We start from the raw sequence: 26,692 nt of genomic DNA on the forward strand, positions 1-26,692 counted from the left end.
ATAAGATTGTAAATGCTGCCAAATGTGGAGATCTAGCCAGTGAAGGTCTCAATGAAAATATGACGTCCCCTCCTTCCCCTAAATGTGTCTTTCCCCTCTGGGAGTAGCCTACAGAAGTGTATGCTAAGAAACATTTCACAATGCACTTGCAACAAAATCTGCTTTCCACTACCATGAATTCGAGATGCACTATCCTTAAATGTCTTTCATTCCACTGGCCAGCACTGTAATGCTCAAGGAAAGGCCTCCTTATTGGCATGTTTTATAATTGCAGTTGCTTTCTCATAGGTTATTGAAATAGGATAAATAAAAATAAAGGATTCTAAGATAATATATGCAACTATAAATCATTTTACTGTAGTGCATAAACCCCATTATGGTGCAAGTATTGTGATAAACGATTCTCATGCTGTAGGACAGTTTGAATAACAGGACTTGAACTCAATGGAGATTCTGCAATATCTCGATTTGGGTTACTTAATGTTGCTAAGTTACGATTTTTTGTAGGTTGCATCATGACCAGAGGACATCTTTGTATTATATAGTTAAGGTGATGGAGTGTTTCATCAGCGCAGTCTTTAAAAAGGACTTTTAAACTTTGAAGATGTGGCTACATAAAAAGGGTTTTACATAGTCGAATCTTCAAAGCTCCGTGGTAAATCAGCTATTGTTGCTTGCTTCCTAAGGAGTGAAATATAAAACAGGTTCAAGGTAGCTCTGAAGGACTATTTGAAGTGTCACACTGCTACTGACGCGTAATTGAACTGTATGTGCCATTGCTTCAGTTCCTTTTAGGAATAACAAGCGTTGCCAAAGCCAATAGGTCTTGACTTTGGAACCTATTGACTTTGCTAATTCTTTTTGCTGATGCTGTAGGACAACAGCAAAAAGTATTCCTTATTGATGCTGTGCAGCATGACCAAAAGGAAAAAAAGAGGTGCGATGACACTGTATCCAATAGCCTTATCATTTTGTAGGCACTCGCATGTGTGATGATGTACTCATGCGCATGTATTACTACGTAAGAGTGCACCTACAAAATTATGTGAGCAACATTTTTTATCATTAACCAAAATGGAAACAAATTAATGTGAAACCCCTTTTTTTCTAAAAATGGAGTGCCCGGATGCAATTTGCTGGCTGGCCCATCAAAAAAATTAATAAAACAAAAATACTGTATGAGTAGGGGGAGCACCAGAGGAGAGGGTGGGGTGATAAAGTAAAAATAAAGGTGGATGGGGAAGGAAAGGAAAAGCAGCACACAAGGAAGAGAGCACCATGGATAGCATGGGGAGAAGCACGCAAAGCAGAGAAAACACGGTGGCAAAGGGAGAAATGCAGAAGGAGAGCAACATGGAGCATGGTGGTTGGTGCATAAATACACAAGAGAGAGAGCAACATGGAGAACATGGCCAGGAAAAGAAGCTTGTGATGGAGACAGCTGGAAAACACATTCACTTTCATGGAGTGCTTCATCAAAAATAAAAAAGTAGGACCATGAAACGGAGCAGGGGAAGGATACAAGCCAGGCAGTCAAGAGGGTGGTTAAGAGGCTATGCTCCAGTGGGGAAACAAACACATGATGGAACAAGATGGACAAGGAAAACCATCAAATAAGAAGCAAGCGAATTAGACTGACAACAAAGCCAACAAATGGTAAGCAATGGGCAGACTTTAAGCCCACTGTAAGTTAATCAGACAGCTTGCTCTGTCTAGTAGGCCAGACCTAAAAGGAGCTGACTAGTATTCCCTTATGTTCTGTGTACAAGACAGAGAAACTTGAGTAGGACTTTCTCCAGGAATGGATAATAGTGTATTTAGTGGAGAGCTATAAAGACCTGATTAACTGAAACAAACAGAATGTGTAGCAACATGTTGAGAGTGTTCCATAAAGTTTACACATTTCTTAACACATTAAGGTTATTTGATAATTTCATAATGTAAGTAGAAATAACCTAACAAGTTCATGACTGATACCAAACATGGGAATGAAACAGATGCAAAACATTGTATTATTTCATAAAGCTAAAAGAGACAGCTACACAGGAAGTTGTTTAACTTTGACCCACTTACAAGACCAATCGTCCTGCAAGTTTTATGAATGGTGGTTGATGCAGGACAGTGGCCTGACAATAAATGCCACAAACAAAGTTATTACTAAATGCTATTTTGATTGTGCTTGTTTTAACTTTGGAAGCTTGCTTGGAAACTTCCATTAGTAGATCACCTAGAGGACAGAGGGACAGCAAAGGACGAAAATTAGGATTTGCATTAAAATCTCAATATTTGTTGAGTATTGCGTGCTTAACAAATCTTTCACCATGCATATCAAAGAGCCTAGATGGAGTGTGCACACATAGTTGACAAATTGAGTGGAGACATCTAACTCTTCAGAGATGCCCGTCTCACTTGGCATGGTGATGCTTCAAACAGCAGCCAATCAGCAGACCACTTTTGGTTGTCCAAAAATAATTAAACCATTCAGAACTTTGCTCTCAATTACGAAACTTATATAATGTTGCAACAGAAGTGAATGGTTGATGCTGATAACAAAAAATTGCAAATCTAACAATATCAAGGAGCTAACACATATGCTTTAATCCGAAGATCATCAAGGGTGTAGATGTCTACTCTTCCAGTACAGACTCCAGGGTGACATGCTGTCTGCTAGTGGTCAAGGATAATAAAGGTTTCTGTATAACTCTGGAGTTGAGTAGTGAATGCCTAATTCAGTAGTTTACATGTGAAAGGGCCCTGTGAGTTTTGGCAGAAGTTTCAGCTCCCAGCCAAATTAAAGGTATCTTTTAACCCCTTCGATGCGTATGACGGAGCGGTTCCGTCATGCGCGTCAGTCGCGCTGTGCGCATGACGGAACCGCTCCGTCATGACCCCGCCCGTGCACGGAACCTTCAGCACAGCGCGGTAATCCGCGCCGCGCTGAAGGGGTTAAGCAGCAACATCAGTGTTACAAATATACCTCTGGAGGCCAAGTTGACAAATTCACAAAAATTCAAAGTGAAAGAAGTAATTCCAATGTATCAGAAGATAGATGTGGGCATTGTAGACATGAGCATCTGCTTTTAGAAGGCTATTTTTCGCCAAACATGTACTGGCATGCTGTCACCGTGGGGGTGGGTGGTAGCTCAGTTGTTACAGTGTTTATGGTAAGGGATCCAGAGTCTGGTAGAACTTACCCACCTCACTGTTATGTTGGATTCATCTACTTATGATGGATTGGAATGCATCAGCATGATTGCCTGTGGCAGTGACGTTTTTACACACTTCACTTCTCACCTTTGTGTTCCAGTATAAGAATCGAAATACAATGGATAGGCCGATACCTTGGTTCCATTATAGTTGTGCCACATAACTAAAACTGCATTCCACCGATAAGGCCAAGAAGGCTAAAACCAGTTTGGGATAAGTCCTTGCTCGGCTTAGCTGGGACCTTGCCTGGTATTTTGGGTTGGAATGCTCCCAATCGTGTGGGACCAAGTCTGATTTGCATAAGGATGTTCCAGGTTATCAGAGTCAGAGTGGGCATTAAATCATATACTGTAATACAGCACAGAGAGAATGGCACTTCTTCGAGTAGTCAACCCATCACATTTTTATTTCATTATAGTAAATAGTACATGAATGCCTTATGGGTACCTTATCTACACTATATTGTTTGGATGCAACAAACTGTGTGTGCGGACATTTCTCTTCTCACCATTAAAAACGAGCTCCAGAGTCTTGCATATGAAATGGACGTAGCACGCAGAACTGGACACACTAGATACATTTGTTGGTAATAAAGGCTCATGCCAAACATATTAATATTATTTGCGCATGTAGATGGCGATTTGATTAGGGTTACATATACATGTATAGAAAGTAACATGAGGATTCCATACACAAACAGGGTTTTATGCAAATACAACTACTGTCCCACTCATTACTCGCAAGCACTTAATCAATTGTGAGAGAAAGATGAAATTAAGTCAATCTTGTTAGGTTATTGGATGCCACTCCACATATTTTAAACAAGATACTCAAACATCCACATTTAGTCAATGCTGAAAAATTCCACTGGTCACGTTATTTAAAAAAGTATATTTTAACTCATGGGCAGCATTCTACTTGCCAGACACACTGGATTATTCACATAGACAATAGAAATACTGAAAGCAACAATGTTCTGGCCATATCTCTAACTGAAGATAATCAACCTGCTTTTTTTTCTGATAAAGAACTTTAGTATGAAAATGTCATTAGGCCCCAGATCCAGTTTTGAGGTAGCGGGATTTTATCAATTTCACGCCGTGTTTTGTGCATTATGATGGATTGGACTGTGATTGAATTTTATTGTATCACCCTTGCTTTAATGTGGCAGATTAATGTGACAGATGAATGGGTGTGATTGATACAATTCACGAGGTTTTCCAAAAGAATAATTCATGAAGGGTAGTCTATCTACAATTGCATTATGGAGTGAAATATTTTATAGACTTGGGACTGCTGAAATAGTCATAAAAAGCGACATACGCCTTATAGTTTTTATATCACTGTCTGTATGTGTGTGTGTTTTTTTTTTTTAAATAAAAATTCATGTACTTACTTCCTCCTGTATGGTCTCTTGCTGTTCTTATTGTTGACAAAAACAGTATTTACAGTGCACGATCATTTTATGTGCATTTGTCAAGTATACTAAATGTTATATTTCATTCCCATACTTAGATTGTGATGACCTAACAATATGATTCAAATGAACATTGCCTATTAAGAGACATATATTTAACTATAAGTGGAAATTCCCGTTTGGCTCCTTGTCTGGGAATCTCGGAAGCTATGTATCTCTACATTCAAGCTTCCCAAATAAAATAAAGCAATTTGTGCAAACTACTGCAAGGCTTACTACTGGGCTTAGAAAATGTGATCATATCTCACACTCTCACCTTGATTTGATTGGCCGCTAGTCAACCAATGAATAAACTGCAAGATAATTGCATGACACATAAAAGTCTTTACTCTGAAGCACTGCCCTTTGTAGCGGATAAATGGAAATCTTATATTGTTTCCGGACTCCTTCGATATAACTGTAAAACTCATGGACAATCCTCGCTTTCAGAATAACTATCAAGGAGGGAGAGCATTTGTGGTCTTAGCTTCCACCCTATGGAAAAGTCTTCCAAAACAGATATCTCTTAACATTCTGAAAACTCTTGCACCCTCTCAATAATTTAAAAGTTTATAAATTGCCCACATGGAATTCAAATTATGCACATGAAAATTAAGTCAGATTTTATATCTTTTTGAAATCACATGTGATTTGAATATGTGCAATATGCACATAGATTTAGTTTGATTATCTTTTGTGTTTATTAAAAAGAGAACTCGTTTAATGGGCCCAATTTTTTCAATATGTTTCAATTGATTTTTATCTTTCACTCACTTCAGGTTTTCACATACACATTTATACAAACAACATTGCTCCATCTAAATCATTTTATGTGCATTTGTAAATATAACACTGAAAGGGGTCTGTAGAGTACCTTTAGAGTTTATAAGATGTATTTATTTTTCCAGGAAAGGAATTTGTGATGCACAATATTTTGTGCCATATACACTTCGAAAAATTTAGATTACATTGATGGTGTAATAGTTTATCATCAAATTCCATAACAGCCTAGATTGGAATACGTTTTACTATGTTTTTAAGTGTGGGTTTCCAATAGTGATCTAGAATCTGCAGCATGAAGCCATCTTTATACTTCTTTAGTTATTAAATAAGATGGACTACATCATGCTCATATAGGTTCTTTGATTAGATGAGACTGGCTGTAAGAGTCCATTTTGCTATCAGGGGTTCAGCAAGAAGTAGGATTTCACCTTTAGGAATTTCATGAAATTGTAATGAAACTGTGCATGGTTTATGGCATTTTATGACGTGTGAAAGTACTACACCTAAATTCCAAGAGAAAATTGCATTTGAGGAAGAAAAAACTGAAACCTGGCATCTTGGCAGTTGTTCTCCAGTAAAATACTTTGTTCAACTAAATCTATCATTTTGTGTGGAAGAATGTTCCTGCTAAAAATTGGAGAAATTCACCAAAGGGTAGATTAAAAAAACAACGACAATTTTCCAGTTTCTTGACACTGCAAAATTATAGATTTCACCCGATTTTGCTGACACTATTATAGTTTCACACAACGTTATTTACTAAATAAGCAGTGAAATAGGTGCAACAATGGGACTTAAACACATATCTCAAGAATATTTGTGTTCTCTGTCTATTGCACACAAACCAAAATCCTATAGTTTGCATAGAATTAATATACATTTTGTTGCTATTGTCTCTAATTTGTATCCATAGTTTAGATGTAGGATAAAGTCTCTAAAACTGTTTTACTTCACCAAGATGTTAAGATTCCCTTTCACCTTGAGGAATATTCACTACCCCAAACAGAATGATTAACCAACAATTATGCCTTACAGCAAGACAAGAACATGCAAACCTGCTAAGATGTTTGCATTCTTTGTCATTATATCTGCCTAACGTTCACACTTTATGTACTCAAACCAACCCAGTACTGATTAAATCAGCCTCCCTTGATTTTACATTTTAGTTTTCAAGGACACGTGATGGGAATATTTGAGAAACTGTAATGGTTTCCATTACAACTCTATTCACAGGTTGAAGTGCTTGCATGCCGTGTTGTGTACTAATTACAGGTGTTTCCATGGTAAATATGTCTATACTTACTACCCTATGCTTGACTCTTTGCTTTCTGAGAGAAGGTCTGAAGCATTTATTTCCATCAACAATGGACATCAATAAGGCTGAAAATTTACACTTTCATCTCTCCATCTCATTGTCTGCAAATTAGATGTATATTTAGTGGGCCTCTAGTTAAACTATGTTTTTTTATAAAACTGTTGCATTACTTTCATTATTAGTAATTTTAACACACATCTGCAGTGTGGACTTTGTCTCCTACAAAGTTAGTCAGAATTTTGACCCATAGATACTTTTCTGAATATATGTACAGAATTCACCGACTAGAGCTTACAGGGTAAACACAGCTTATTTTGATACATCCTTGATATAAAATTACATTCTAATGGGTTAATGCTTTGTGGTAATGGTTTGAGGTTGTTTGAAAACCACTACTAATGCACAGAGTAATTTTCCCATGTTACGTATACCTAGCTGAATTTGTGATGGCTATTTCTTTTTTATCAAATGATATGTATATGGACTTGGACTTCCTAAAATTAGCTGTCCCTGATTGGGTGACAAATCATAATTATTAGGAAAAGACATAGAGGAAAATGTTATTTATTCATATCTTATATGTGTCTGATGCGAGTAAATATACAATAAAGGAAAGGATAATCACACAGAAGCAAATATAATATATTCCTATCTCATATGTCCCAACTGTGAGTAAATGTACAATGAAGGGGAGATAAATTGCTCACTTTTTTAAATGACATTTAAATATATAGGCCTTAGTTCTATTTCCGCCACGAGTGAAGGTTTAATAAAAAGCAGACTTTGATTTGTGACATGTGGTCAATTTAATCATATAATGTGCTGTACTTATGTATGGATACCAATAACAATGACATGCCTATATTTTTCTATGAAACACTTCTCTATGGTGGAAAATGGGCCTATTAACTTAGTCATCAACTTAAGTATTTTTAACTAAGGGTAACCTACTTTATATGTGTCAGACCTGGCATCCTTGTTGTTGTTTCCACTGACATTTTGCCTTCAGACCTCCCGTTTTTACCTACTTAATTTTTGCTGGCTTTAGGACTATGGGCACTTTACCACTGCTAACCAGTGCTACACAGAGAGGATGATAGAGAGAGATTGAGGAAAATAGGAAGAGAAGTGTAAATGATCACAGAAGTAAATGAACAATGCTGTCTGATGTTTGGAGATGAGACGAGGACATTGAGTTCCTCTTGAAATTTGAATTTTTAATTCATAAAGCCATAAACTTCCATTGTGATCCCTTACAGTGCAAAATGCACAAGTTCTGCATACATAGTTTAACAAATCATTTGGTAGCAATAGAGGAGTGGGTGTCTCCGGTCCTGCTATATGATTCTTCTTGTGCAAGCATGTGCACAGATCCATATGTATAGTCCCCTTTAGGACATTCTTCTATATTTTATCAGTCCTTAGAATTGGCACCTAGGGGGTTTCCTTTTGATTTTAGCCATAGGCCACCTGGAAAAAAGTGTGTCTGTGTAGAGAAAAGTAATGCTCTTGGACCACTCCATTGCCAGGGAATGGGCACAGGTATGGCTTTTTCATGTGTGCTATGTAGACAGCTTTACAAAGTTTGTCAAAATAAACTTTATCCACCAAGTTGCAAGACTCATTTTGACCATTGAACTCTGCAATATGCATATTTTGTCACATTTTCTAAATGTGTTATTAACATATTTGTACAGCATATAGCTCCCCATATGTTGTTACTGAAACCCACTTACTTTAATGATGGAATATTGCAATGGACCTGGGATTTCCAGGAACTGCATATTAACTGAGGGATATTTACTAATCACATCTAACTTGTAGACTAGTTCAATGGCAGAAATAGCTGTTAGTGCCACTGCTGTTGCCAATTAATTTTTAAGAACTATGACAGGAGTGGAGCCTGTTACTCCGTTATCTAATAGTCACATATTCCTGAATTCTAAGGAGTGAGGAGGTCAAGTCATACTTCGAACATTACATAGTGTGGTGTTATGTGATCATATGCAGTAGGACCCTTGTGGTCCCCGGCGTACTCTTTACAAAGTTACTTAATCAGTTGGAAGTTATCTTGGTGTGGGCAATAAAGTTTATGACATAGTGCATTCAATTAACGGTTGCATGCGGAGGAAAAAAGATGTGTGTTAGACAGCTCCACGTGTGGTGTAGTCATTTGCGAGCTCCAGAGCTAAAGAGGACCAGACGCAGATGATATTGTAATGTTTTTTATGTCAGGTAACAATTTGGTTTTGGAGTAATTCCTAGTTCATACGTGGTGGTGTACTTCATGAGCACTTCTGTATTTTAAAAAGAGGGAACAGATTCAAAATGTTTCCAACATTTAATTCTGAATACTGGTGTGTTCAAAAGAATCTTTCTGAGTATAATGGCATTACTAAGAAATTGCTTGGAATAATGTCAGGAATAACACTTCGATAACCCTATATTCTTAGGTGCTGTATAAAAACATGCTGTAATCATCATGAAAATGTTTGACCTAGGTATAAAAAGTAATTATGCACAAGGAATTTTCAGAATAATGTTCAAACACTTTGCATAATATTTTCAACATTTTTAAGATGACCTTTCACTCTTACCGGACATGATGTTTATACATTTGGCTGTTGTTTTGACCAAACTCTCTTTGAATCACATTTCACATACTATGTATATTTAATATATGATTTTTTTAAAGACTTTCCAAAAAGATTTATAGTTCACACACTACATGGGCAGTTAAGTGTAACATAACTTACACAGGTTCTTTGAAATCAGTTAATTATTGAATTTCTATTCTCTTGTGAACTTTTAACCATTTATTTAATGAACTCAAGCACATTTAAGATGGCTGCCTTGTTGATTAGGTAGAGGTTGTGGCACTGTGTTACTTCATCTAATTTCGCAGCTCTGGGGAGGTCCACACATCTAATTACAAGCCGTTTAAACCAAAATGCATTTTAAAAGAAAAAAGGCAAATTTCATACCCCATTTCCATGAAAACCTCTGCTTGTAATAGATTGCACTTTGAATTTCAATACATAGCAACACATATAATGATAAATGTGTTTACAAATATTACTTACATAGTAGATTATTTCAAATATTTACAAATGAATAGTCATTTATGTTGCTGATGTGTCAAGAAGCATCTCCTCTTGTATGTTTAGTCATACACTAACTATTCAATCTGCAAAGTGTGCTTAGCAACACTGGGTTGGTGCTGTCTATTAGTCCCTTTTCCTTAAAATCCAGTTATTTCTATTATGTGAATAACTGACCACACTTTTCCTGTACTGTAAAATTAAACACATTAAAAACCCGGCTGTCAGAGTAACCACAAAACAGCCCTCAGCATCTATCATAAGCACATTAAGGAAGCTAAGAAAGCAGCCATCAATGCCCAGATCAACACTGAGGCCACCACACTAAAGAACTCTTCTAAATAGTTAAGAAACTTTCTAACCCAACAGCCATAGAGAAAACCACCCACCCCTCCCAATAACTCTGCAACACCCTTTCAAACTACTTCCCCAACAAGATTGCTGCCATCTACAAAACCTTCCACACCCAACCCACCACCCTCAACCTCAACAACCTCTTCCCACCAGCAAACACCAGCCAAATGATAACCACTTGGTCTTCGCTCACCTCACAGACCACTACAGCCATCATGTCTTCCATCCACTCTGGGGCACCCACCAACCCCTGCCCCCACCACCTCTTATTCCTCGGAACCAGCCCAATCAGCATGGGCCTCACCAGTATCCTCAACACCTTCATCAAAACAGCAACCTTCACAGGAGATGGAAACATGCAGAAGTCAGACCCCTTCAAAAGAAACTCTCTGCCGACCCCAGCGATCTCACAAATTATTGACCGATCTCAATGCTCACCTATCCATCCAAAGTACTCAGGAAAGTCATCAACCAATAACTGACGAGAGTCCGGGGATAAAACCACCTACTGAATGCCTCACAATCAGGATTCTATGCCGACCACAGCACAGAGACCACACTGATTGCTGCCACAGATGACATTAGAACTCTTTTCAACCATGGAGAAACTGCGTCCCTGTTCTCCTCAAACTCTCCATGGCATTCAGCACCATCTCCCACAACAACCTCCTCAACAGGCTTTACAACATCAGAATAGAGCAAAACGTCCTTAAGTGGATAGCCTCCTTCCTTACAGGACACACACAGGATATACAGCTACCTCCCTTCACCTCCAAAATCAAGGATATCATATGCAGCATACTCCAAGATCATCACTCAGCCCCACCTTATTCAAAACCTACTTGACCCCTTTCAGACATTGTCAGATCCCACTGCCTCAACATAATCTCCTACGCAGACGACACTCAACTTATTCTCTCGTTCATCGAGGACCCTACCAATGCCAAAACCAACTTCTCCAACGCCATGACCAATATAGCCAACTGGATGAGAGAAAACCGCCTCAGACTGAACTCTGACAAGACAGAAGCACTGATCTTCTGGAACAACGCCTCCGCCTGGGACCATAAGTGGTGGCCAGCTGGATTCGGGCCGACACCAAAAGACCATGCACACAACCTAAAGAACATCCTCAATAGCCAATTGACCATGAGATGACAAGTCAACGCAGTCACCTTCTCCTGCTTCCACACTCTTCTCTTGCTCTGCAGAATTTTCAGGTGGATCCCTATCAACACCAGAAAGACCATCACTCAGGCCCTCATCATCAGCTTCCTCGACTATGGCAATGCTCTCTATGCTACCATCTCCATCTAGCTCCTCAGGAAACTCCAAACCATACAGAACGCAGCAGCTATACTCATTCTGGACCTTTCCAAATGGTCACACATCACTCCTCACCTCAGAAACCTCCACTGGCTCCCCATCCAGAAGAGATGCCAGTTCAAGGTCCTCATGATCGCTTACAAAGCCTTCCTCTATCAAGGACCATCCAACATCAACTGAAATTCCATCAACCTTCCAGACACCTGTGCTGCTCCTCACTCACCTTCGCCCTCACCCCCTGCATCTTTTGCAGCCAAAGCAGGGGACGCCTCTCCTACATTGCCGCCAAGACCTGGATCCATCTTCCCCTTCACCTCTGAACAGCACCCTCCCTGGAAAACTTCAGAAAGAGAGTCAAGACCTGGCTTTTCGATGGAGACTTGGCATTCTCAGTGCCCAGAAACCCCTTGTGCTGACAGCGCTGTGCTATACAAATACTGATGGTTTGATTGATTGATGTTTTTTTCACTTTATGCAGAAATATAATAGTGAAAGTGCACCTCAGCTCTTAGTAAAGTTAAATATATTTATTTTCAGTTGTATAGACTGCCAACCACTGCCCAAGAGCCTCTGAGGGGCAGAAGATTATTACATCTTTGGATTCAACCCCAAATATTTGATAATCCGTTTTACATAGATATTGTCTCATGATCGTGCAATATATAAAAAAAAGAGCAAGGTCAAGTGTGCCATCCTGCAGATATACTTTCTCTCAAAATCTTACCATGTCTACCAAGTCACTACTAGTTGGAGCTGTACAGATCAGTTGTCATGGCGCACATCAAGTGTTGCAACATCACATACGACAGACCGGTACAGAGACCCACAGACTTGCTGGAAAGGCTAGAGAACCAAACCATGAAGACAGGAAACCAGCACTTAAGTCAATTCATTGTCAACAAGTCAATGCAATTAAGTTCAAATGTATCACCAGTAGACACAAGACATACTTCATGCGGCATCTTCATTAATCAATTATATTTTGGCCGAATGAAGTGCTGAAGCAAGTCTCTGGTAGGTATTGGAATGCTCAGATTCAAAGCTTAAAGGTTAATGTCACCTATATGCACTTAAACAACTGCTTGAAAACTGAAATGTACATGCAGGCCATCTACTGAAAACCTGTAACATGGGTATATTAACTAAAGAACAACAGACAAAGGCAAAGGCTCTTTACTTTATCTTTATTCGGTTCATAAATACAGACCATAAAAGCACATACACATTGAAAACACATTGAAAACAGTAGAAATTCATAAAACCATCCATAAATATCCATAAAAAATCCAGAAATGTAAAATTTAATACAGACACAGAAAAGCAGCACTTTTCGAACAAACATGAAGCAGCCCAAAATCTGCATTTTTCACAGTGATAATCACAACAGCTACAGCGTTAGTATTTTCCTACACCGGAGGGCATGTGTTAGAAAAGTAACCGCACCTACGCATACCTCGTGTGGGGAGTTTCTGCAGAAACTGAAGTGCTGGGATGTGTCTAAAAACAGAGACACTTTGAGGATTGAAATAAAAAACCTTCTAGTAAAACTGCAAAAAAACTACAAAATGTGCCTGTGTCTTCAGGGAATGTTCGTCACTTGGACAGACCAGGAAGAATGGCCCAACGGGAAGGAACGCTGGCTCCTGATCTAGCCCAGCCTGAATATAGTCAATAAGACCCTGTCCCAGGTTTTGGCACCATCTCCTGATAAGATATCTACCTTAGAGTGGTTTGAACCCGCAAGTACTCCCTGTTTCAGGATTCTTCAACTCAAGCAATTCTCCCCCCCATTCTATATTCTCTGAAGCTGGCTTTGATCCAGATTTTGTCCCCTGTGGTAATATTAGCTGATAAGGAAAATATATCAGGTCTGCCTAACTTGTTGCAGGTATCCTTAATGTACACTAATCATGGAATATGGAGACCCTTGTCACTGGAAAGGCAATCCCAAATAAGCTCCTTATTCAGAGAGGCTTCAGGATTGCACCAAATGAAGCACCATAACATCAGCAGGCCAAATTAATGTCATCTGCAACACACGGTAATCCCAGTTCCTGAAGAACAGCACATGTCGTGACCATGGCGAAATGCCAAGGATAAGCCTACAAATTCTATTCTCCTCATCCTGCAGATATTTTGCTGCCTTACATCCCCACAGACTAGATCCATAAGTTTAAGCAGGTGGGCACATTCTTTTATAAGTCTCCACAATGGGAGCAATAGGCTTATTGCCAATTTTTGAGGGCAGACAGAGTTGATAGCCAATCGAATTGCAGAACTTAAGTCTCCTCTACCTCAAACAAAGGGCCCAGATCCCCTGAAAGTCAAAAGTGATCCCCAAATTTAAAAAATCATGGATTACACCAATGGAAATTCCCCAAAGTGCTAAACATCGCAACTTCGAATTTTGGGCCCACAGGCCATAACAAAAGGTTTTGCTGAATTTGTGACCAGACCTAGACCATTCATAAAACTCACAACATACTTGCAGTATCCAGAGGCCATTAGATGTTCTAGACAGTAAAATGGCATCATCTGCATAAAGAATGACTGGGACTCTCTGGCCATTCACAAATTGCATGTCCTTCCCCTTGCAAGCCAAAATAAAACCCAAGTCATTACTATAAATAAGAAGCAAATTTGGTGTCAAAACACATCCCTGCTGAATGCCTCGGCCAAGGCCACAGCGCTATGTGCATTCACCATTCAGCCTGAATCCTATTGAGTCATTAAGATCCGAGTGAAGGGTGCATAAAAAATACACCAAGCCAAAGTTCCACCTCTTTAATTGTAGGATTTCCCAAAGCTTGTATCTGAATACTCTACCAAAAGAGCAGTGCCGATCCATAAAGGCTAAATTGGCACTGCCATTTTTAGCTAGGGTATGTGTGTTAAGTAATAAATAGAAATAATAGCATTGTTCTTGAGTGCCCAGATCTGATCTCAAGCCGTATTGGACATCAGAGATGATATGATTGTCAGAAGTCCATGAAATGATTCTATTAAGGATAACGTAATGGGTCTATAACAGTTGGGAGATGCTATGTTGCCTTTTTTGAAAATGGTAATGATGATGGCTGAACGGCATGACTCAGGGATGGCACTCTTGCATGCAACATTAGCATAATTTGTAACAACAGGGGCACACAAGTCCACCTCCAGCTTATATAAATTCATGACAACCCCATCAGGCCCCAGGGCTTCATGCATGGGGCTCGCACAAATTGCCTTGTCTACTTCTTCTACAGTGAATTCTTTATCCAGTGAAAAAGCAGGCAGATCATTATCAAATACCCCACTAGCTATATCAGCAGAAAGGTACACTTGTCTGAAGGGTACATCCCAAGTGTCTTCACTGATATTGGCACAAACCAAGTTAGAGTTGTTTTGAAAAAGTTTATTATTGTTAACGGTGTACCAGATCAGACCAGTATCTCTGACCCTACAAGAAATAACCAGGGTGGATCAAGTCCCTTCCCTTAGTTCCGCCTTTCTCCTGTGGATGACTGATTTATATAACCTTCAATTGTCGGCAATAGCCACTGAGTCCCTGGGGATAGCCCTTACGGTGCTGTACAAGCACGTCTGTACCGCCCTACAGATTATATCAAACCAGGAGTGGGTGGACGTCTTAATGCGAGCTCTAGACGTCAGAAGGTATGACCTGATGGTGAGACCTAAAGCAATGAAAATGTCCACACTACAAATGGGGTCATCAATTGGGCTAAAGCAATCAAGAAGCCTATGTAGGAAGTCTTTAAAGTTGATGGATTTCCACGCTAACCTAAATGCGTCAGTCCTCAGGATGGCATTAATGCCTTTCAAGGCAATACTCTGGGGATGATGCTCAGGGAAAGCCATTGTGATGGAAAGACTGTTGTGATCGCTAAAGCTGTTAGGAAAAACTGCCCCATCCTCAATATGATCAAGCAAATTCCTGCTGGCAGAAATATAATCAATAATCGACTAACAACCAAGGTAGGAATCATGAGGCACTGTAGCGCAGCCCATTCAAAAGTATTACTGAGGTTATGCTTGAGCAAAAAGGGAAGTAACAACAGACCTGTACAGTCCCTGGTGCAAGTTGAGAAAAAAACTGATGGATAGGATTTAAAGATGTGTGAATCTGGACCAGCTAGACCTTCTGCCTGAATACCGACTTTAGCCTTAAAATGCCCAGCTAGAACAATATTCAGGCCAGTGAGTGGGGCTAAGCTCCAACTCGCTGATAAAATCAAAAAGGGAAGCATAGTTGAGATTATCATGAGTGGAAAAACAATCATTATACAAATGAATAAGAACAAAGCTTAAAGTTTTGGCCCGCTTGACCGAAAACGTCTGAAATAGCCTACTATTCATGGGAATGGGCGATATAACACAATCAAGAGAAGTCTTGAATCAGACAGCTAACCCTGTCCAGACCCTGCTCATCCCAGAGGGTGTGGTGGGAACAGAAAATCAGATAAAACCATCACAAAATAAATCCCTAGGGGTCCAAGTCTCCGGTAAGATAACAATATTGTACACTGAGATGTAGTCCACCCAGTTCTTCATTTGAATTTTGGCTGCAAGCCCAGCAATGTTCCAGCTCATCAACTTTACCTTTTTGTCAGAGTAGGAAAGAGCAGTTGACGACCTAATGGGGCTGCTATGAGCGATCTCCATACTCGGGTCATTGACAGGTTATGAAATGGACGCCCTAATAGGTACATCAACTTCAATGCCACAGTCAACAGAAGCAATAGGGCAGGGCAGTTAAGTCAATCTATGTCACACTCCCCAGACAAAGCAGAGAAGCGATTGTTAGTTAGAACAGCATAAAGTACACTCTGTGGCAGCAGGGGGACGTGTCTATCTCTCAAAGCACCATCCCTCAATACCAAGTCTCTATAAAAATAACCCTAAGGCAATACAATCAATTAATCAATCAATCAACCTTTATTGCGTGATTACTAAAAACCATTGCAACTATAAAACAATATATCAAAATGTATGATATGATAAGACCATATTTTAAAATACGCTTTGATAAAACAATGATAGCTAAGTTATTCAAATTTGAGCCCTTATTTACATGGAAACTTGTACCGACGCATAAGTCTCAGATTTTACACCAATCTGTTAAAAAAGGAGGATAATTTAAAAGTTTTTCAGATTTTGTATTGTAAGTTGCAGGTAGTTTAGGTATTCGGGGGCTGCGTAGCTCCAGGCAGCTGAGACACAAAGGTACTAATTCTGTTAGGCCCTGGTGCGAAGACAGATAAACCCTAAGTCCATCATAAGGTGGCCCTACCAAGTGTCTGCATGTTGGAAATTAACATATATTCTGCTTTGTCTAGAAACTGGACGAGGCGACAGGCTAGTTGGAGATCCTCGCCTTCGAAGCATGCCTTAACTGCCTGCCTGCAAGATCTTATTCGCGTTTTTTTCAAAGCAGGTTTTATTATGCATCTTCGTTCCTTATCCAATTTCCTGCATATGCACAGCAGGTGTATCATATCCTCTTTTGGCTCTCCGCATAGTCGGCAATTGTTTGTCGTTTGAAGGCGTTTCCAAGGGGGCAGACAAAACAGTGATGGGAGAATGCCCAACCTTACTTGGAGGTATTTCTCCTTTGTTGACCGTGTGAAGGCTGTGCCTAAGGAGCATTGAGGCGAGCTTCTGGTGTAACTCTGTGGGACAAACCAACCATTCAGGTCACTTTGCCTAGCAAGACCTTGGTAAGAAGAATGAATCAACTCCCCACCAACATATGAGTTGGCAAAGTTTACAATGTCACAAAACCCCTCGTACTCCTTGCCCATAGTGCCCACCCAAGCCACCCTACTAGCAAACAACATATCTGAAAACAAACATGGGAATGGAACCAGTGAGGGGCCTTATTCATTAACTGATTAGTGCTCTCAGTAGCCTGGAGTTCAAGTCTGGGAACATTGGCTAAAACCACAACATAGGGACAGGCAACCTGAGGAAGGTGTAACAGCAATGGGCTCCTCCTTAGTCTGGTCAAGCCTGGTAAAGTTTGGCGAGTGTCCAAAGGAGCTGGTAGTTGAGAGGGTGCAGAAAGATGATGAATAGATGGTGTCTCGGGTAGGGTTTCAGGAAGGAATTGACAAGGGGACAAATGAGTATGTGGAAGAGCCCGGTTGGCCTCGATATGGTTTAAGGTTTGGGTAGCCATTGGTTCTGAGGGAGAATAAAGTTTCTCCCTGCTGCGTGCACCATCTCCAAGCTCAAAAGCCTCTGACAGCTTCTGTTCAATAGCAGACAGTCAGGCAAGCACCGGAGAGAGGCTGGAGGATAGAATTGAACTGAGTAAGTTAGACATCCGAGTAAGAAGGTCGTTAAACTCAAAATCTGAGCAATGGAAAAAGAGTTAGGAGAGCGAGTGGATCACAAGAATGTGAGATCAGAATATCTGCCATGACTGCCCTTTATCTAGATTGTTTGCCTCGCTTCTTATGCGTTGGGGGGGGCGTGGACAGGCAACAGGAGGCAAAGTCATTATTACTGGATGGGAGCGGGCTGGGAGAGTTTGGCAAATAGATGTGGAGCCACCTAACCCATAACGTAGGGAGCCACCAATAAGTGCTGATAAGTCAACAGAAATGGCTGGTAATTGCAAGCCAAGACTATCAGCAGCGAGAGAAAGACGCTGCTCAGTAAGCTGGATCTCTTTGACGATGATTCCTACCACTCGCTCAAATAACCCGTCCAGAGTGGATTTTTTTTCCTTTAGCAGAATGGGATACCCCCAGCTTGCAATTACCCATATTGCAACTTAGGACCCTGGCTTCCACCTCAGGCTAAACAGTAGGCCAAATGGAACAAAGACTGGCCCATGCAAACAACAGGCACGTTAAGACCCAGAGAAAGCAATCAGTACATTAAATGGTCTTAAATATGTCTCACTTTGCACCTTTCATAATACGTCCGGAAAACAGATCACATCCATGCACTGTGGATGAAGGGCATGATGGGGCCCAGCCAGCCTCCTCCGGACACTGATGGGTGAGGATTGGCCCGCTCGACCTGAAGGTATTGAAGTGCTTTACATGAGCACCACTTACGTTGCACAAGGACACATTAATTTTGGTAGGCACGGGAGATTAAGTGATTTGCCCAGAATCACAGGATGTTGAGCCGAGGCTCGAACCTCGTTCACCTCCTCCAAAGTCGGCAGCTCTGGACATTTTTTGGTCTTGTCTTTGCTGGGGCACATGCCCACAGTAGCTGTATACGCCTAAAAGCATTTTAGGCAGTCCTAGCCACTCCTCCTGGGTTAACGATGACTTCTGGGGGTAGTGGTCCCCAGCAGCATGGCACCGCACAACAAAACAAGGCGGAATCCTGCACTTGCGGCGTCTGTGCACGTGTACAATTAATGTAGGCAGTCCTAACCCCTCCTCCTGGGCTAATGATGACTTCTGGGCATGGTGGTCCCCCACAGCGCAGTCCAGGAAAACAAGGCAACAGTGGCTCCTACTCTATGTCTTCTCTGTCGCTCACATTCCCGACCCCATCTTTGCAGAACCTCTGCTGAAAACTCAAGAACTCCAAACTGACCAAAGGACAATGAAGAATATTTTTTTATTATTATTTAGATTCCTAAAATCATTCATGATGAATGAACATGCGTTAATTATTCTTTACCACTAGTTGTACTCTGGGCACATTCCATTCATCATTATTTTACTCATTGTGCCATTACAGAAAAGCAAAAGGCACACAAATGAAGAAAGCAAGCCACATGTATTGATTCTGACCACCTTTGCCTGGCTCAAAAAGCAGAGCCCAAGTCTGATGACGGTCTCACTTATCTTTGACTAAAATGCTGGCTTAAAAAAATGACTTTTTCCAAGATGCAAAACCTAGCCATGTGAGGCCACTTTACCATGTGAGGTTACTTTGCTCCACTATATACAGGGCCGGACTGAGAACCAAAACTGGCCCTGGCAAAGTGCTCGCCCGGCCCCCCCAGGGCGTTGGGGTGCCGCCGAGCTCTTTGCCAGGGCCGGTTTTCAGCCGATTTTGTTACAGGGCCGATTTTGCAGCTATGCTGCAAAAACGGCCCTGTAACAAAAATGGCCCCTAGGGGCCCAAAACCGGCCCCCACCCGTGCAGCCCACCGGGGGATTGCCCGGTGCCCCCTACGGCCAGTCCGGCCCTGACTATATATAATGATGAGCATTGCCCACAGCACAAACTTTAAGAGTAGATTCTTTTTCCTTTGTAATCCTACTTTAGTAAGCCTCGTGGAGGCTTCAATTCGAAGTAGATGCCCCAGTAACTTACCGGTAATCTTCATTACTCCGAGTATAGTCTTCCTTGCCACATGAGTTCCCATCCCTCCCTCCCTGTCTGGCTATTGGCTTCATGTTTATGCTTGGTAGTTTCAGGCTGAAGGGTTGGGCCGGCCCGCCTCTTATAGAGGTCAAGGGTGGAATGGGTCGGCCATATTGGGAAGGGATGGGAGGCATGGGAGGCTGACTTTTGTGCTTTGGAGGGTTCTGGTGTGGAGCTGAAGCTCACTTTGTTAGTCATGTGGCGAGGAAGACTTTCGAGGAGGTAACGTCTGATGCCCAAATACCATATATTCTCTTTTTTATCATCATTTAGGCATGACAACGCTGATCCACCCCAGTTTCCAAATAGCAGATTCGTCTGTGGCCTGACTCTCTATGCAAAGACTGTTAATATGGGGAGTCGTCGTGTTTGTTTGGACTCCTTTGCCAAACTGTTCCATTTCCACCTCTGTTGAAGATTAATGGGAACACGTTTAAAAAGAAAGATTAGTGTGCATTAATATGTAGTAGTGAGTGTGGCATGTCCAGTCTTTTGCTGGAAAATGGCACAAAAAAAGCCAGAAGAAAAGAGAGTAACCTATATGTGATATTTCATGGAAAATAGCTGAACTACGGCGAGCCACTTTAATTCCCTGTTCACATCTGTAATAAATCAAAAAGCACGGGCAAGCACCTCGAGGGGATTTGATGACACACTCTCTGCGCAAAAGGAGATACCAGCAGTGCAAACATTACTTTTATGCCTAAGGAACCGATACCATGCAGTGAAATTAACATTTCGAAAACAGCACGTATCACTGCACTGAACGCCATCACTAGCCTTTCACTTTAAACGACCTGTCGGGGAGCTGAACCCACTAGAAACGAAATATTCCTACCAATAGCACCGCTTTAGAGGAACGGAAACAGACTTATCATCCCCAAAAAGGATTGGCAAAAGCCAATAGGCCTGTCCTTGCCATGCATGCGATTGAAAATACATTTGTTTTTTGCAAACATATTAAATATATGTATGCCTTTCATTCTGTAAAGATAAGCAATATGCAAACAACTGCACACATATCAAAATATAAATATAAAGGAGGGACCCACTAGGCCAGACGCATTAGCTGTGGCATTGCAGTGTACTCGTTGTCAGGTGTCTAGGCTTATGAAATCAGGCAAATGCAGTCAATCACAGAGCAATACATCAAACAGATGAAGGTGGCTGACCCATTGCCCCATACTGTAGGCTGTCGAGGGCGGCAGCAAAAGATGAGTGGCACCTGAAGTGACCAATGGATGAAGAAAGCTGTCCTTAGGCGAAATATGTCATTATATAAATGCATTTTTTAAAAATATTTTAAGAGGGTCGCGAAACAGCTAAAACTGTCTTTATAAGGCTTTAAAATCACGGAGAGACTTCTGCATCCTCAGTCGTGCATTTCTTCGCTAAGCCTTTGTTGACTCGTCTTTTCCCTTTGAAAGCAGGTGCTGAGAATCATTTTCTAATGAAATTGTCCTTTGATTACGGTTTGGCGACGGCCAAGAAGCAAGATGCAGTAGTAACTATTTGCAACCAAGTCCACGTTCTGTTATTCTGTCAGGCTGCGAGCTATTTGGGCCGAAATGAATTACTTCGGCTGATAGTGGGGAAGCAGTTATGAATGGTCCGCGGAAGCAGCCTCTTAAAGTGGAGCGGGGAAGCAGCACCTGCAGTAAATAATACACAGCCGAAATTGCATTTTCGTTATCTCAAGGCCTTTTCTTCTAAGCAAGCATTGCCCATAGAGATATCAGCGAGCATGCATCATTTGTGGAATGAGCGCATTATTCGAACAAGAATGTACCTGTCAAAAGGGAAAGGGCGATGTGACTGAATTATTACATACGACCTGTGCATGATCACATGCTTGTGAAACTCAGACTGAGAATGGATTTGCAAGCGGAGGCCATGATATGCAGGCAGTGAGGTGGGGTATTAATCAAGGTGTGTCTGGGGTCAGAGGGTAGGTTCAGACGGGCCAGTCTGACACTCTGCATGTTCCCAGTGGGCTGTAAACTAGGGGGTGGTTTCAAAGCCGTATAGGCTGCCATCACCCAACTACATACCTCATGCCACCACAGTACCCCACATCCTTCTGCGCTGTGGGGCTGGGTCGAGCAACTTTGCCTGGGCTTATTTTGGATTCCATTTTGGGCCTGGTGGAGGGTTTTGTGAACCTTATTGCCAATCGTGGTGCGCTATCACACTTTCTTATGATTCCTCCGACAATTACATTTTATGGAGCGTGGCGTATCACCGGTGAGGGTATCCAGGTGCTGTCCATGGGCACGGGGTGAATAAGTGATTTGCCCAGAATCACAGGATGTTGAGCCGATGCTGAGAATCAAACCTGAATTGTCAGTTCCTGAGTCAGCAGCTCTGGCCGCTGCGCCACATCTTCTCCCCTCAGAGGATGCAATGACCAAAAGCCAGGCCTACTACTGCCACTGACTTTGAAACCAGGGTCATCTCGAGATCCTTTGGGGCTGGCCAAGTTGCACTTCTAAAACATCAAAGAGTGCAACAACTTAGGGGCTTATTTACAAGCCCCTTGCGCCACTTTTGCGTCACTTTTCCCATGTTAGAAGTGACGCAAAAGTGAAGCAAGGGGCTTGTAAATCTGCCCCTTAGTGTTGGTTACCATGGCACACAGGCTGGCTCCATACCATTTATACACGGTTTATGGCAGGGCCATCTTAACAGCATCATAGGGCCCCGAGCAAAGCAGCACTGCCTACATTTGTTTAATGGAAAATGAGTGTTAAATTCTGGTCTGCATAGGGTCCATAGGCTCATGGTGCCCCCAGGCAACTGGCCAGCATGCCTATGTGTTAAGACTGTGCTGGTTTATGGCAAGCGACAGGGGGATCAGTTTGGGCGGGGCTTGGGCTTGCTCAGTGGTGATCCCCTAGCAGAGTCACTATTGGTCGAACTTTGGTTAGAGGATGCGTTTTGGGGGTTGCACTTTACCGGGTCAACACACAAGAGGGCACAAACCTCAGTTGAGTAAACCTTCATCAAAATTCATACTTCAAACAAAATATTTGTGGTGCCATTTCAGACAGTCAAGATGCATGCCCTTTGCTTCGAAATACTGTAGCTTCGGTGCAGCAATGCTAAAATAATACTCTTCCACGTTTGTTAATCTGTTGGACTTCAAATCATGCTGCACAACTCATGGTGGGAATGCACGGCTGCTCACCATCCGACTCATTAACCAAAAAGCACCTCTCGCAATCCATAAATCGGAAATCCAGCCTTCCCATGCTCTTTTTCAGTCTTCTTGCCAGATCTTCTTGTTTATTTGCAACAGATTGACAACAATATGTAGCAAAGGCAATAGCCAATCCTGGTAAGGCATGTTTGCTGTCAACGTCTATTGTGATGACGTGAATCATGCCCCGCCTTCACGCTACTGCTCAAGTCCCAGACAGCCACGATCAAAGCCTATAAATTGAGCTTAACCCTTTTGTTGCCATTACAAGCCATTGAACACCCCAACAAGGTGAAACAATGCTTTACAGATTTTGCATAAGTGTTAGAGGTCTAGACATGGTCCTAGTGCACGCAACCAACTATTGAAGGAAAAAAATCTACAACAATGCTGCCCCTAGCTAAAAAAGAGAAGGTGGTAATCAGTGCTTCTTCTGAGTGATATGATACCGGACAGTATATAACTCTAGGTTCAGATGTGTGCGGTTCCGATATAGCGTGCTATGGTATCAGACAGTCTTATGTCGTACTGCTGAGTAAACAAATCAATGCTGCCATTTCCAGATATCACCCACTGAAACAAAAGAAATCAATGATACAGGAGCTGTGCAAACACCAGATGATTGTACGGTCATCAGTTACAAATTCCATTTACGCCTGACCCAAAACCGTATTACGCAAACAAGACCGATAATATCCTCAATTTCAATACAAATCTCATAATGTGACATCGATTAGCAGCATTGGCACCACCATGGAAGAAGTTTTGCCATTCATTTTCCTCCCAAGAAGATAGCTGTCCAGACTGGAAGTGAGATTTTGATGCAATCCTCCTAGCTCGAGGAGTTGTGTATGTGTGTGTGTGGGGTGGGTGGATCATACGGACTTAAATGGTGCAAACCTAATCACAGTTTTACATTTCCAACAGTGTAATCCTTGTTGTACCAATAAACCTGATCATTTGTGGCTGCATGAGTGTGTAGCGTATTGAAACAGAGTATCTTACTTTTTTAATTAAAAAAATATAATCCCCACAAACGGCATTAGTTGAAACGCAAAGTTCAATTGGTTCAAACGTGGCACTGCATACTTTTCCAGACATCACAATTTTTCACAACCATAGTCCAAGCAAAGTTTGAGGACACAAGTAAACACATACAAATCCAATTACAACGCATGAGATTGACAGGCTGCTATTTATATGTCCCTTAAAAAACACAGAGTACAAAATAATGTACCTCAAAGCAAGTTGGAAGTAATAGATGTGCATTTTTGATAATAGAGAGGCTTTTACCGGAATGAAAGATGGCTATTAGAGCAAACTGCTCCATTTGTGCAGCAGCAGCAAGGATAATGGGTCAGTTTCCGAATGCTGGTTGCTATTTGTCACTGAGCGCACCTGCAGGATGGGTTTCAAGGCTGTGGGGCTTCGCGACGCCTCTGGATGCAGCAGGCATCGCCAAGGAGCCTCTGCCAGTTACAATTTGCAGTTCCTTCAGCACCATCAACAGTTACCGGAGGGGCACATTCCTCTGCACTCACCCACGTTGCATTAACAGAACATAAAATATGGATTGTACTGCAGCAGTGACAATAAATGGTCTTAGAGGTGTAAGGTATATAAATTCTCTAAATTGCCTCCTTCCCTTTCTCTCTCTCTGTCTAGCTTGTCTCTTTGTGTTTATCTGGATCTAGCTGTCTGTCTATTTTCTACTTAACTCTCTATCAACCTCTCTGCCTCTCTGCCTGTCTGTCCATCCATCCATCCATCCATCCATCCATCCATCCATCCATCCATCCATCCATCCATCCATCCATCCATCCATCCATCCATCCATCCATCCATCCATCCATCCATCCATCCATCCATCCATCCATCCATCTATCTATCTATCTATCTATCTATCTATCTATCTATCTATCTATCTATCTATCTATCTACCTGTCTATCTAGATACTTATTTGCTTTTGTCACCTGCCTTCCTGACTATCCACCCACTACCTGTCCACTAATCGTTTCATCCTTGTATCCACCCACCTTGCATCCACCCATTCTTCCATCCATCGGTTCATCCATACAGCCTCCCAACCATTTACTCACGCACTCACACGCCTCCCTTCCTTCCTGCTCAAATCTGCACTCACCCACCAAACCAACCATTCAAAGCACAACCTATCTGAAAATCCATCCATCCACCCATCAACCCATGCACCTATCCATCAATTAACCCACCCTTTCGCACATCAATTCACTCATCCATCCATTCATGCATCTGCTATATCACGCATGCATCCGTCTCATACCCCGACTGCTCCGCTTATTCTCATCGCTTTAAACCATACCATCTCGTCTATAATGTCATTTCCTTCTCAGTGCCTGGCCAGGATATGCAGCCTGCAACGACTTATTTACTTACTTTTGAGATTATATGTTGCTACTTATATATGTGCATGCAGCCATTCGCATCGGTATCGCATGTACATTGTTTTTACATGTATGTGGCTGCACATAATGTTACTTCGCAGATTTAGTTCGAAGGGCGAATATAGTGAATGATGTCACACTGAAATGAGACAGCACTCTGTCATGTGTAATATGTAGTGTGTATGTGTGAGTGTGTGCGTGATATGTGCCGGACACTGTACATTGGCACAGACCGGTTTTTCTTGTATGTGGTACGTCGTGTTTTTTCAACGTGTGCAAAAGAAACATTTGAACATGACACACGAAAGTTGTAAGATGTGATTTTCATGCATTTGTATGAAACTCAACAGCGATACACTCCGATTCGCGAGACAGCAACATAGGCAAACTTGCCAATTGTAAAAAAACACATTTCCACCCGAAAGGGGCACGCTCAGATACAGTATGCGGGGCATCGACCACGTATCACAAATACGGTATAGAATCTACACTGTAGCTGCCTTAAAATTCGCATTTACCGTTTCAACGCCTCTCATTTCGCAACGCAAGAAAAGTTCTTCAAGGGCTATGGAATATATCTCGCAATGACATGCATCACAGTTAACAGGACTGCCTCTAACGGAAGCGCGCGCCAGACACCTTTTATCACAGTGGAACGCGGCTTACCTTCTTTCTGCCGCGGGGCACAGGCTCGCGCCCGGGGAGGTGGCACTGCAGCACCCTTGCCACTCTTCAATATTTTTGTTTGTTTTCTCCTGTAATTTTGGAAGGATGTCTCTCCTCCGGTCTAACACAGGCGTCCTCTCTCTGCATCACTTTTAACTCTAGGAGGCTGAGAAGCCAAGCCAGGGGGAGAGCGCTCGCTCTGATTGGCTTTCCTTCTTAGCTCCTGATTAATAAAAAAAAAAATCCCTCCCTCACACAGAGAGCCTCCGTTGATAGAGCCGCAGCACTTTTCCCGGGAAGGTTAGAGACGAAGGGGAAATGCGCCGGCTTTTCCAGGCAGACAGTGATTTGCAAGTGAATGCCGTGGGAGGGTCAAAGAGAGCTCTGTGAGCAACCCGGCGTCGCAATCACTTCTTCCCTGATTCAAAAGTAATCAACCTGATCTGAGGGGAGCTTTCTGCTCAGACGGAACACGGGAGCGGGCTGGCAGGCAGCGCGCGCCTTCTGCGCGCGGA

At 41.9% G+C, this 26,692-nt stretch overlaps 1 protein-coding gene across 1 annotated transcript in view; it reads right to left on the minus strand.

Annotated features, from left to right (window-relative positions):
- LOC146822832 (cadherin-10-like) overlaps positions 1–26,316 on the minus strand; it is a 919,004-nt gene extending 892,688 nt beyond the window's left edge. The window contains exon 1 of the mRNA XM_085607023.1: positions 26,178–26,316. The gene's annotated coding sequence lies outside the window, so the exon portion shown is untranslated. The remainder of the gene's footprint in view (positions 1–26,177) is intronic.
- Between the last annotated feature and the right edge of the window lie 376 nt (positions 26,317–26,692).

The sequence above is a fragment of the Triturus cristatus genome, chromosome 5_2, assembly GCF_964204655.1.
Source record: "Triturus cristatus chromosome 5_2, aTriCri1.1, whole genome shotgun sequence".
NCBI lineage: Eukaryota > Metazoa > Chordata > Amphibia > Caudata > Salamandridae > Triturus > Triturus cristatus.